At 35.4% G+C, this 13,204-nt stretch overlaps 1 protein-coding gene across 3 annotated transcripts in view; it reads left to right on the plus strand.

Moving 5' to 3' along the window:
• The first annotated feature begins 4,912 nt into the window (after positions 1–4,912).
• The window catches only part of LOC132118294 (neural cell adhesion molecule L1-like), a 47,266-nt gene continuing 38,974 nt past the window's right edge, over positions 4,913–13,204 (plus strand). For 2 of the 3 annotated variants that reach the window (XM_059528037.1, XM_059528034.1), the window contains exon 1: positions 4,913–5,217. The gene's annotated coding sequence lies outside the window, so the exon portion shown is untranslated. The remainder of the gene's footprint in view (positions 5,218–13,204) is intronic. The other variant, XM_059528038.1, reaches the window with a different exon arrangement.

A 13,204-nucleotide genomic window follows, 5' to 3' on the forward strand; every position in this document is an offset into this window, starting at 1 on the left:
TGAGTAGCTCAGACCTTCTGGAGCTTCCAGTTATGTCCCAGACGGGCTTCTGTGCTGTTAACAGTGACAGGATACAGTTCATCACGCCTGCTTTCTTCTCCTCGCTCTAGACTGCAGGAGTCCACTCGACTGGGCTGACAGCACTTAACATAAAGTGCAAGATCAAAGGTGAGCGAGGATGTTGGAGCCGTGATCATTTGCTGAGTTTCAGTGTTTCTTCTGTTGATTCTATTGTACCCACAAAATCTATTTTTTTTTTAAATGTGGTATACCAACAATGACCAGTTGCTTGTAAATCTCTCATTGTGCTTTATTGTCAACATAACTTACCATTCAATGTTTTGTCAACTTGTTTTCTTTCAATTGACACCGGTTTTGTTTCTCTTTTTGGAACCAACTGATTGTAGGCCTCTTTGATCCGAGCTCAGCACCTCTGATTTTGAATTAAAAAAAAATTATATATATTTTTTTTTGATGATTTTGTTAATGTTCCTTCAAAAATGGACCTGCATGAGCTTAGATTAATCAAAAAGAAATACAAAACAGCCTAGTCAAAAGCAAACAAGTTGACCAAAAATGTAATCCAATATTTGTTAACAATATAGCATAAATTATAGCATATAAAGCCTGTTTTATATATCATATTTTGGGGGGGAAGTTGTTACACCCTGTGAGCAAAGTCCGCAAGTTATTGTCCAGTGTGATAACATTTAACTAGCATTTTTGGGCAAAAGAAAATCCTCTCCAGGTCAAAATGACCGGAATACAACATGAAGGTTAAACCATCAGAATGTGCCTATAACTCACTGTTATGCAGACTATGAAAGTTAACCCCCAGCCCAAAAGTGAAGGAAATTATTCATTTGCAAGTAACCGACTCTTCTGTCATTCGTGTTTTCATTCAATTGTTTTAATTCTCACTAAAGGTGTATGCAGTGCAACTTGCTATAAAAAGAGCGTTTTCAAGGTCAGACTAAAACTGATGCTGTACACCGTTTACCTCAACATTGTATATCAAGAAAAACTTCTCATAATATTTTGACTAATCAGTTATGAGTTTGCATTTCAGGCTGGCCAGCAGAGGGAGTGCAGTGATCTATTAGTTATTAAATTTACACAAAAATACTTTTCTAAAAAATAATTTATATTAATTCCAAACATTTTTCTTTCAGGTAAAAATTAATTGGTTAAGGTGATCTGTATACATGATGTTTGATTAAACAGGAAGTGCCTTTGTTTTTGTTTTGCCTGATCAATAAACAAATCAATAGTTATTAATAATGCAAGCAGTGTGGAGAAGGCATTTGTGCTGGTATCCAAAACAAAGCTGCTCTTATGGTTTTCTCAACATTTTTCGGTCTCCAGAGTTTATCTTAAATCTACAGATTTATATTTGGGGGAATGTCTAGTGCCAGGCATAAGGCCAGTTATGGCCTTAATGAAGTGTGTTTTTTTAGGAATAGCCAGAGCACTTTTAGTGTAGTGCAGTGTGCATAAATCAGCTTACATATTGACTATCCTGGAGAAATGATAAGAAAGGAAATAAATGGACTGCTTCATTTTTCATAGCGACTGAAAGGCAATTAACTTCAAGCTCCTAAATGAGAATGTATATTTTAACCTTGAGTAGTGCTTGTGATAATTTCCTGAGCAGACATCTCGTTTAATGCTATTATATAAAGCTGTGAAAAGCTTTACTGTATGATCCAGCAAATCTTATTGTTTGCAGAGGATGTTATAATTAGTTTTAGGCCATTGTGCATATGTAATAACATTATCAGTGACTCTGTTTATGGGAAACAATTAAGAGCTTCTGAGATTTAAATAAATGTACTGATCATTTTCAGAGTTTCATTTTAGATCTTTCAATTCTATGACAATCTGTGAAAAGTCGACGCGATTGAATAAACAGTTGCATTTTTAGTGGCAACATCTTTCACATGTTCACCGGTTGTTCAGTGAATCCCACTGCAGAACCCAAAGTGATGCCTTTTAAATGTTTTCTCACCTTTGTTCTTCTGCTTGACTTGCTTCTCATCAGTCTGGAAATGGATTGGGAGTCTCTGCTCAAATCAGAGGCTGAGAAAAGCTCTTTTCAATGGCACAGACACCACTGCGGCTGGCATGACCTCATAGTCAAATTAACTTATGAACAGACTCTGCATTCTAGCAGTGCCCATAATAAATCATCAAGCGCTGACTTCCTCCTTCCTGTCTTCATCTCTGGTCTCTGTTTCCCTTTATCTTCATCTCTCTCACTCATTTTCAGCACAATAACCAGAGACCTCAAGAGAGGGAGATTAACGTCATAGCTTGTCCCACTTTAGATCCAGAGGAGAGAAGCTGGATGAAACAATTGTTTGGTTTTGTCTGTGTTTGTGACCAAAAGACTGAATTAATAATGAGTACTGTTGTTACACTGTGGCCTCTCTTGCAGATTTAAAACATCATGCAGATTGGATCAGTAACGGTTAACCTGACATTTCAAACCAGAGAGGTTGCATTTAAATGCACTTTACAACCTGGACCGCTCTTGGGGTCTCTGGTTTAGCTTGGTTATTTTGCGGCTGCTAATAGATTAATTGAATTCATTAAATGGATGTGAGGTCATCCTGATGGTCTGACCTAGTGTTAATCACTGATTAATTGAAGGGTAATGACGGAAGCAGAGCTCAGTGGCTTCTCTCCAACTCATGAATTATTTACAGACCCGAAAAGTCCAGATTACTGAAACATATTACAATTGGTGTCATGTTTACAGTTTTATATATATATATATATATATATATATATATATATATATATATATATATATATATAAGATAAATATATATATAAGATAAATAAAAGCAAAATTATTAGAGTAGATTTGACTAAATTTCACATTTAATCTGATGCATTACTTGCAGTTTCATAATTTTTATTTTATAATGATTGCAATTTCTGAGTGTAAATAGTTTCAAAGTAATTCCTATAATATAAGTTTCTATGTGCAATTTTGATGCTGTTTTGCAATTGTGCAGGAAATATGTAATTAGGCAGTAATTGCATATATACAAATATTATATTTACATGAATTACGTGTACAAATATTTAACTGAAAATATATAATTACATATAATTATGTAATTATAAAAAAATATTCTTTAATTATGCAGATCATGTGTGTGCGTGTATGTGTTTATATATATATATATATACACACACACACACACACCATATATACACACCTTGGAATATATACACAATCTTGGAATTGCTAGAGTTTGTAATATTCTAAAGGAAGTCTCTTATGCTCAGGCTGTATTTATACCTATTTTAAAAAAGTTGAACATTCGAAAATTAACTAAATAGTAGGCAAGGGCATTGAAATAATCAAAAACAACATTCCATGTTTTAATTTCCAGTTCATTTTTTTCCCCCACCATCTCTAGAGTGCCACTATTTTAGAAAAGAGCCCAGCTGTTTGATACAGAAATTCCCATACAATTGTCCTTTGATCATAACGCTGTAATTTGGTTTTTGGTGGTTGACAGTCTGTAGTCTTTGCAAATCACCCTCATTCAAAGCAGCTGTTTTGCATGAGCTTTTGTTATTGCATTTGATGTCATTAATGCAAACTGGCAACTCCCTGCGCAAGGTTTTCAAGATGAACCTTCAAGCTTCATTTGTCCTGCCTGATTTAGGATGTGCGCATGGTCCGGTCACGAATTGAGGTCCTTTAACAGAAGACTGGGCATTAGTTTCCAGTTAAAGGGCAGCGACTTGTGTTTTTCAGGGTGTGTGTGTGTCATGAGACACCTGCAGGAATGACTCTTGAGTGTGGCACTGAACACAAAGCCAGATAATGTCACATAAAAAAGAAATTCATTCTAACTCACTCACAATCACTGACCTTTACTGTGTGTGTGTATATATATATATATATATATATATATATATATATATATATATATATATATATATATATATATATAGACTCGTCTGTAGTGTGCTTGCATGCAGACAGTGATTGTGTAGATGGAGAGATGAAAGCATCTGATTGCGAGTCCCTTTTCCTCATGAATCAAATTGTGCGTGATTCATTTGTCATTCAACCGTGCGCTAGTTTGAGTAAAGGGCTCCTTTAGTCACAATCTATAAGCCTCAAGAGTGGCTGAACAGATTTTACTTTCCATTTCCCAGAAGTGATTTCATTCACAAATAAAATAGTTAAAATAGTTTAGAGGGGCATAAATGAAAGGTTTCCTCTTGCAGTTTATTTCGCACCTTTCTGCACTGTTTGTGTATAATCTCCATATACACTGTAAAAATGGTTTAAATATTTTTTTTCCACATAATTATATTCCATATTTTAACTCTTTGAAATATAAGTTGTTGTTTTTTTCGCTTGAAGAGAAATTGTATATCATGATAATATATTTATAATTTTTTTTTATATAGATTTAAACTTTGCTTCAGTGAGGTTTAGAATTAAAACAATAAAAAAATAATAGTGATTAATTTTAGATTTAGAATTTTAGTGAGTAATTTTATTTAGTTTTATTGTTTTTATTTTTTGCACTGTGTATTGCACACACATTAGTATAATTCCACACTACTGGATCTTCTTTTTCTATTTTTTATCCTCCACTTCCAAGGAGAGAGTGTAGGGAGGGATAAATGGAAAGCTTTCCCTGTGCCACCATACAAATGGTGCATAACAATGCACCAATTAGCATAACCTATAGTTCTCATTCTTATTAGGTGCGCCTACCAAACCAATCAGAAGAAACCTTTAATGGTGCTGTAGAACAGCTTTCTGCCTTTTAACAAGTCATCCCTCCTCTGCCTGACTGAATCTCTCCTCTTCTGACAGATCCTGCCAATCACCAGTGAAATTATGGACACATTTCATCTGGCACCAGGGGATTGCAGAGTGGAAATCAGGATGAAGACAATAAAGGAATGGTCAGAGAATGAAGGGAAGGGAGGAGAAGAGGAGAGTGAAGAAAAAGGGTGATGTCACTGGCTCTTGATGGCAGCCAATCAGAGACGGGGAGAGGCAGAGAGGGAGCCAGGAGAGGGTGTGTTTTCCTCGCACTGCAGCATCAGCAGTGAAGAGAGGCCACAATCAATCTGACACAGAGCAGGAGACACAAGAACCTTCAGGGACAGATAAAACAACAGAGTTGCCCGAGGAGGACGGAAACCCGAAGCCGTTTCTGAACTGCAGAGGTAAGTGGAGAAGGCTGTCAGCGACAGTGTCAATAGCATTTAGTGTCTGATGGATGTCAAACGGAATTGGCTTGTTTCTGACGATTTTTCTTGTAGTTTGATGATCACACCTTCAAGACTTGAGGTGCAATGATATAGCAGTGGTGTGTGGTCTTGCAAACTGGCGCTGTTCCATTCAAAATAATCACATTGCATTTATCATTTATACATTTTTTTTATTAATTCCTATAGTGTTGCATTTAGACACTTTAATTTAGTGTTAAATGAGATGCTAAATGCATTTTGATCATTTTTATTAGTATTTTTTTTATGACGATTTCTTCCTTTTTTGTGATGTCTCTCTCGTAAACAGAAACAGTTCTCTGGTGGATTTGCGCACATCCCGTGTGAAATCAGCAACAGGCTCTTCTGTTTTCATCTTTAATGCAGGACTGTGCTCTTGCTTTGAATATTAGTACTGGTTTGGTTGCATTTTGCAGCCTCTTATTGACCTAGACCTAATGCAAACATTTGTTGTATTTCATAAGATTTTCTTAATAGAACCAATAGCTAGCTGTTGTTTCATTTGGAACAGTTGCTCAAGTGTTTTTTTTAATGCATTAATGTTTGAAAGTGCATGTTTGTGATCTTGTTAATAATTTGTTTTATCTATATGGTTGGTCCTCCCTCCCCCTCATTTTGCTGGGCCGTGTAATTGTGTTAATCACCCATGAGAGTATTGTGGTGTTGAGAGCACTGGTGGTCCGCAGTGCTGCCCCTCACAGTGGTGTGTTGGTGTGTGCAGTACTGAAAACAAATAATGCTGCTTTGATGGGGCAGGCGGCAATAGCAAATATATGAGTGTGAGAGCATTGGGTGGGGCCTGCATTTATTTTCAGTCTCTTAAATGCAGACACACTCACCTGGCAGCATGCCAGTATGTTTGAATCAGGGTGGGTCTCACTCACAGCGCTCAGGTTGCAAATTATTAGCACTGTTAGCAAAGTTTAGTGCATATCGCACTATATAAATCTATATTAAATATATTAAATTCAACAAAAAATTATGTTCAGATCACATTCCCCTCGATACAAATTGCAATTGTGTTCCCCTCCGTAGAAATCCCGTTTCCCCCTCGAGGGCCCCCCTCCATCATCAGGCCCTTAGAATCATCCTAACCTTCCCCCCTTAAAGCACTCCTGCATAATACTATGATATTTTTGTCAAATTGAGAATTTTCCCTTACATAAAAGTACTGTGGAAGTACATTGAAACTTTAAAGAATACCTTAAATTATATAACATGTTACCATGGCACATTTCAAACTCATGGTATTTATGTGGTATTTTTTAGCTACTTTAAATAATGCAATCCTAATATTATGATTTTGTTGTATAATTACAGATTTTCATTTATCCTTTTCAAAAGTATGGTGGAAGTACCATGGTACAGTATTATCTTCATAAATAATTATATTTCCATGTCACCCCAATCTACTTATAATGTAATGTCATAATACCAAGATATTGTTGTCAAATTTTCATTTAGCCTAAAAAAAAAGTTCTGTGCAGATACCATGGTACACTGATCATCATTTAACATTAACTGTTTAAACGAATTCCATAAGACTATAAAAAATGTTTTTACCATGGTACAATGATTATCAAGAAAATGTATTTATGTGGTGTTCCAAAATATGAAAAAAATAAAAATCATAAAACCATTCCATGATTTAGTTTAATTAACCTTTTCATTTTCTTTTATAAAAACGTACTGTGCCAGTACTAGTTTAGAGTGATTGTTATACATTACATTATATATTACAATTACTATAGAATTTTTTGTACATTTTGTATAGAGCTGTTTATGGAATAATGATTGCGATGTTTAAAACCATGGTATTTTTCAAGGTAATACAAAAGATACCATGCTTATACCATGATTTTGTGTTGCTTATTGTGGGTTAGCTTGCAAAGGAATTTTGACTAGTTGCTTGTCGCTGACTGACAGTGACTTGTGTCTTTCTAGGATAAATCACTCAGAATTGATTATTGACAAGGTGTCTGTAGATGGCTCACAGGTGCTTGGGCCATGAGAGTGCAGAGTGATATCCATTCTGTGCTAAACATCCATCATACTGTAGGTTTTCTTGCTTTTACTGTACCATACAAAGAGTATGTGTGCACGGAAAAATATGATCTGCCTCTGCAAAATCTTCTCCTCTGAGGCAGAGGCTTTAATTGAGCTGTGTGCACAGATGGATGGACGGACTGGAGAGATTTAGGAGGGATGAAAGAAAGGAAAGAGGGTGGGGCCACATTTGACAGGCGAAGCCGTTGTGCAGAGCGATAATATATGTGCACTTATGTTGTCTGAGGAGATCAACAGGGAGAGAGAGAGAGAATGGGTGCAAGGTCAACAAGGAAGGGACAGGAACGGAGAGGGGTCTATTAAAAGGAGGAGTGAGAAAAAGAGCCATCACTCTTTTTTGATGGTATCCTTTTTTGACATCTGAAACACTATCATAGACGACGTCCACATTAATCCAGAGTTAAAAAATCCCATCCCATCTTTTGCTTTACATTTTGGCAGCCAAAACTTTGGAATAGTTATGATTTTTGTTTTAAAGGCTGAATTTATTTGATAAAAAAAATATATAGTAAAAACAATAACAATAAAACTGTGAATTTTACTATTTAAAATAATTAATATGCTGATTTGGTGCACAATTTGGTCCTTATTATAAGTGTTAAAACGTTTTGCTGCATAATATTTAAGTAGAAATGGTGATGCATTTGGTTTAGGATCTTTTGATTTAATAGTTTATCAAACAGAATTTATTTGAAAATTTTGTTGTGACATTCTAAATGTCCTTACTGTCACTTTTGATCAATTGAATGCATCTTTGCTGAATTAAAGTATTAATTTATCTTTTTTAATCATAATTTACCCTAAATATTTAAATGACAGTGCACCACCGTTTCCATAAAAATATTAAGCCACAACAACAATCAGTTTTCTAACATTGATAATTATGAAAAACATATCTTGAGCAGCAAATCTTCATATCAGAATGATTTCTGAAGGGTCACTAAATTCAGCTTTGACATCACAGGAATAAATTCAATTTTAAAATAAACTGAAACAGAAAACAGTTATTTTAAATTATTATAATATTTTACAACATTGCTGCCTTTATCTTTGATTAAAAATCAAAGCAGCCTTAAGCATATGAGGTGTTTTTTTTTTTTTTTTTTTACAAAATTGATTAAACATATCTGTATTAATATAGATGTATCTATAGCAGCATGTAAGAACAACACTATAAATGCAGTTCTCAGATGCAGAGCATCTGTTGTGGATGTGCCGGTTACAGAGGAGCTCTTGGGAGAAACAGCACAGCCTCAGGGCCTTTGTGTTGCCGGCACACACACTGGGCAAAAAATCCCCCCATAGCACCTGTTTTAAGTACCCATGCAGTAGCGAAAGCTTTACAACCTACTGCTGCCACTCTGCTGACAGGGTCGACCTCCAAAGAGAGACAGACACATTAGTTAAAACCAGTTGTAGAGGCTGGCGATGCTGCGGTTGAAGCAGACAGGAGGGGGATGACAGCAGCAGGACAGAGACGGTCAGACGAGCCTGGAGGACGACAAGAAGGCAGGATGCATTAGGATGATTTAAAGAGTACACAATGAAGAAACTTCTCTGTTAGGGCAGAGTAAGTACTAATAGGTGGAAAAGTGTTTAAGTTTCTACATAAGTTCATCAGATAAAATAAGAAGGGTGGATGGTGAAGATGCACAGCGGCTCAAAATGTATTTAGGCACTTAAGGCCCATATGTGACCCTGGACCACAAAACCAGTCATAAGTAGCACAGGTATATTTGTAGAAATGGCCAACAATACATTGTATACAGTAGGTCAAAATTATCGATTTATCTTTTATGCCAAAAATCATTAGGATATTAAATAAAGATCATGTTCCATGAAGATATTTTTTAAATTTCATACAATAAATATATCAAAACTTGATTTTGGATTGGAAATATGCATTGCTAAGAACTTAATTTGGACAACTTTTCTACAATTTCCTTTATTTAGATTTTTTGCATCCTCAGATTCCAGATTTTCTCAGCCAAATATTGTCCTTATCCTAACAAACCATACATAAATAGAATGCTTATTTATTCATCAACTGATGTATAAATGATTTTTTTTTTAATTTTATCACCCTTATGACTGGTTTTGTGGTCCAGGGTCACATATATAAAAATATATGAACACCATTGCTTTAGCTCATTTATATATGCACAATTAAGCTGCCAGCATAAATAATATACTGTATATCTAGTGAGAGAGACAGAGACAGTATAATTAATAATTATACAAATTATTTTATGTCAATTGTTAAAAAGGTTTTAAAATATTTCATATATTTGTAAATTTAACAGTTGTAGAGATAATTATTTTATTATACAGTTCATCTCCTTCTGGTTTTCAAACTTGTTTTACATTGATAATGTATTATCTAATTAAAGGTAACACTTTATTTTAAGGTGTACTTGTTATCAAGTTACATTAATTTACTCTTACAATAAAAGATGCATAATTACATGCAAGTAACCCTAATCCGAACCCTAACCCTAACCATATAGTAAATACATGTAGTTAATTTATATTACTCAGTATTTAAAGGCATACAATTACACTGTAACATGGACCTTAAAATAAAGTGTAACCAAATTAAATTAATAAATGAAGTGTGACTTAAATTTCTTTGGAGCCCTTTTTATACCTGGACTGCAGTAGAAAACCTTCAAATGTTGAGAAGATGAAGAAGTTTCCACTAGAGATTTGGAATCAAGAGAGAAGATGAGAAAGTAACTGAGGAGAGACTGAATTTAATTTGTAACACCGTATCAAAATGTCAATTTTCCTGTAAAAGCATTAGATAAGTTGGAAAGCAATGTCAAGCTTTGAACAATCCTCTTTATTGTTCTTTTCAGCACTCACAAGCGATTTTTTTCTTCTTCAAGGCTGTATCTTTATTCATGCATTGCCAGGCAAAATACTTCTCTAGACTGCAATCAGAGTAATGGGTTCTTGAAAATGAATTGCATTTTTGTTTTGGTTTTTTTATACCCCCACATGGAAAGCTTCACAAAATGAAGCCAATCATGCAATTGAGGCCATAATGCAGCCGTCTCAGACAGTCAATCTTAAATATGCTGATCAAATTAACTTATGCTGACAGAGGTCACTTTAAATCACTCAATTCTTTAGATTTAATCACCAAAAAGCAGGCGTAAGTTTGGCGATAAATCAAAATAAACCCACATCGTCAACTTAAAGTTCAGACCCGTCTTGGGCAAAGGTTTTCATCTTCTCGTAAGCCTGCTTGATTTTGACAGCAGAAGTTGTTCAAAACACTTTTTATTTGAAATGCATAGAATGTGACTGACAACATGAAGCAACAAAGTCAAAAATTATAAAGAGAAAATGCAGCTGTGTTAAAGAAAGTCCAGTCTCCTCCCACAGTCGGCTGAAATAAAGCCGTCTCTTTGTCTGACAAACATTTGCCTCATTCCTCTTAATATCTCTTTTTAATGAAAGACGCATTATTGCCCAAATGAATGAACTCTGTGTGAATCTCTGCTTTCTGAGGAGTCTCTCTGTTGTCTTGTAGAGTATGTGAGGAGATGTGTAGTCTATTGACATGGAGTACTTTCATGAGTTTCTTTTTTTCTGACTTATTTGAATTTTGATTAAACATTGCATCAACTTTTGACATGATGTCTACAGCTGTAGTGAATCATTTTCTCCATCATTTATTGAAATGACAGACTGCTGTTTGGAAGATTTGTTATGAGATGACCTGGACTGGAATGGGTGACCATATTGTGGCCATGCAGTCTGCTAGATTAATGACTGTGGAGAGCTTCAAAACAGCCATTGTAGACGTGTGGCTGCTTTCTTATCATAATTAAATTTGGAAAATGAGAAATTTGAGATCTTTAATGTCTATACACAGTAACTGGAAATAGTTTAAGAAACTATTTTTGTTTAGAGTTCTCTTGAAAATACATAAGTGAGGATTTGGTCTGTTTAGTCTGGGTTTACTATTGAGACGGTTTATGATCCTAGACCAAGGCCACAGCCTATTTACACTTTTTTTTTTACATCTGAAAATACATCTCCATAACTGGTCTTGTCTATGTTGAAGTATATTTTTCTTGATTGTGTATGCAAAATGATTTTTTTCCCTGTTATGTTTAATATTAGTAGTATTTTAACGATTTTGATCATACTTGATAATATTATTTCTACAGCATATAATATATTAGGTATGAATCTAGGACTCAGGATTCCCTGGAAGAAGAGATTTTACATATCAATGGGGAAAATTTGGTAAAATTAAAGGAAAAATAAAATAAAAAAATCTAGATCGATATAGACATAAATTATCTGTACCTGATAACCTACATGCCACTTTTGTCCACTAGTCCATTCAAATCCAGCTCAGCGTTTCTTAAGACTATTTATTTTTATATATATATATACATATATATAATTTAAAACAAAAAAGTTTTTACATTAAACATTTCACCTATTTCAGTTCATTAAAACTTATAGCCTGGCTATTGGATTCACTGATCTGGGTCTAGTCTGGAACTGGGTCTCAGTGGGTCCTTTTTCTATCTGGATCTGGGTCGAGTTTGGGTTTTAACAGATCTAGTCATGGTCTGGAACTTGATAAGTCTAGTTTCAGCCCAGCTAGTTTCAGCTCAGCATTCCAGTGGATTTCAGTCCTCCAGTGGTATAACCATGAGAGTGTTTGTAGGTTTGTGTGGCAGGCCTGGGGCATTGAGTGTTTGTCCTAGCGGAGTCAAAAGCATTATGTCAAGCATGATATATTCATTACTGCAGGATCAGTGCTTTGGTGAGTGTGATCCCCATGCACTCAGCTAATTTAATCTCACCTACAGTGTTGTCTTATTTCACACTGCACCCGCCAACCACCCAGAAGCACATTAAGACCTGGGGATGGTGGGGCAAGTCAGGACCAAGGAAAAATACAATGCATCCCTCTTACAGAGTCGGCACTCAGATCGATGATAATCAAGAGAGAAGAATTGTGAGAATCACACATTTTAGCCGTCCTTTTTCTGACAAGGCGACTGCACACATTTGAATGACTTAGACGTTAATTGTAGTCTTGATGCTGCAGTTGTGATGTTCTGCTGAAGTGTGAAGTTGTTTGATTAAACCACCCACTTCTGCTGCCAGACAATAATCAGCAATCCTGCCCACACTAATACAGACGCTGCCACGCACAATGTGATTTACCCAAGTTGAATGTGTTCCTAAATCCACATTCTTGGTTATGGAACAATATTCCTATCAAACAATAATAACTCCATCCTATAATTTCAAAGAAATGATTAGATGAAAATTGTTTTGCAAGTGTGCAGGTATTTCCATATACTATTAGGGAAGTATGTATATTAGTACGGGACTGGATATGCTTCAAAATGTCAGCATCCAACAAAGTCATCCGAAATTTCACACTTTCCTACTACAATGTAATTACTTGTTCAAAAGAAGAACCTTCTCAGACAGTATACGATTTTGGATGCAACTCTGGCCATGATGAGACATTGTTTAACCTGAGCACCACACGGTGCTGGCACTTTAGCTTGGTGCTTTGCTACATGTCAAAAGGTCTTTAAAATATTGGTTAAGCCCCTAACTCAAAAATCTGATTGGTTGATAGAAAGTTTTCTCCAGTACTGGCCAGAATGTTCCTCCAGGAACAAGTCTTGCTTGGATAAATCTCATTAAGCACACTCCAGTGAGGGAAAAGTGTGACATTTTTATACAGAAATGCTCTCGAATATCTTATTTCCCTTATATCCTGCTCTTAGCAGTGGATACAGTATGGTTTTATTATCGCAGCTAAGCTTAGCCTTTGCTCTGCCTTCAAGCAGTGTGTATGTGTGCGTCC

This window comes from Carassius carassius, chromosome 37 (assembly GCF_963082965.1).
Source record: "Carassius carassius chromosome 37, fCarCar2.1, whole genome shotgun sequence".
In the NCBI taxonomy this organism is placed as follows: Eukaryota; Metazoa; Chordata; class Actinopteri; order Cypriniformes; family Cyprinidae; genus Carassius; species Carassius carassius.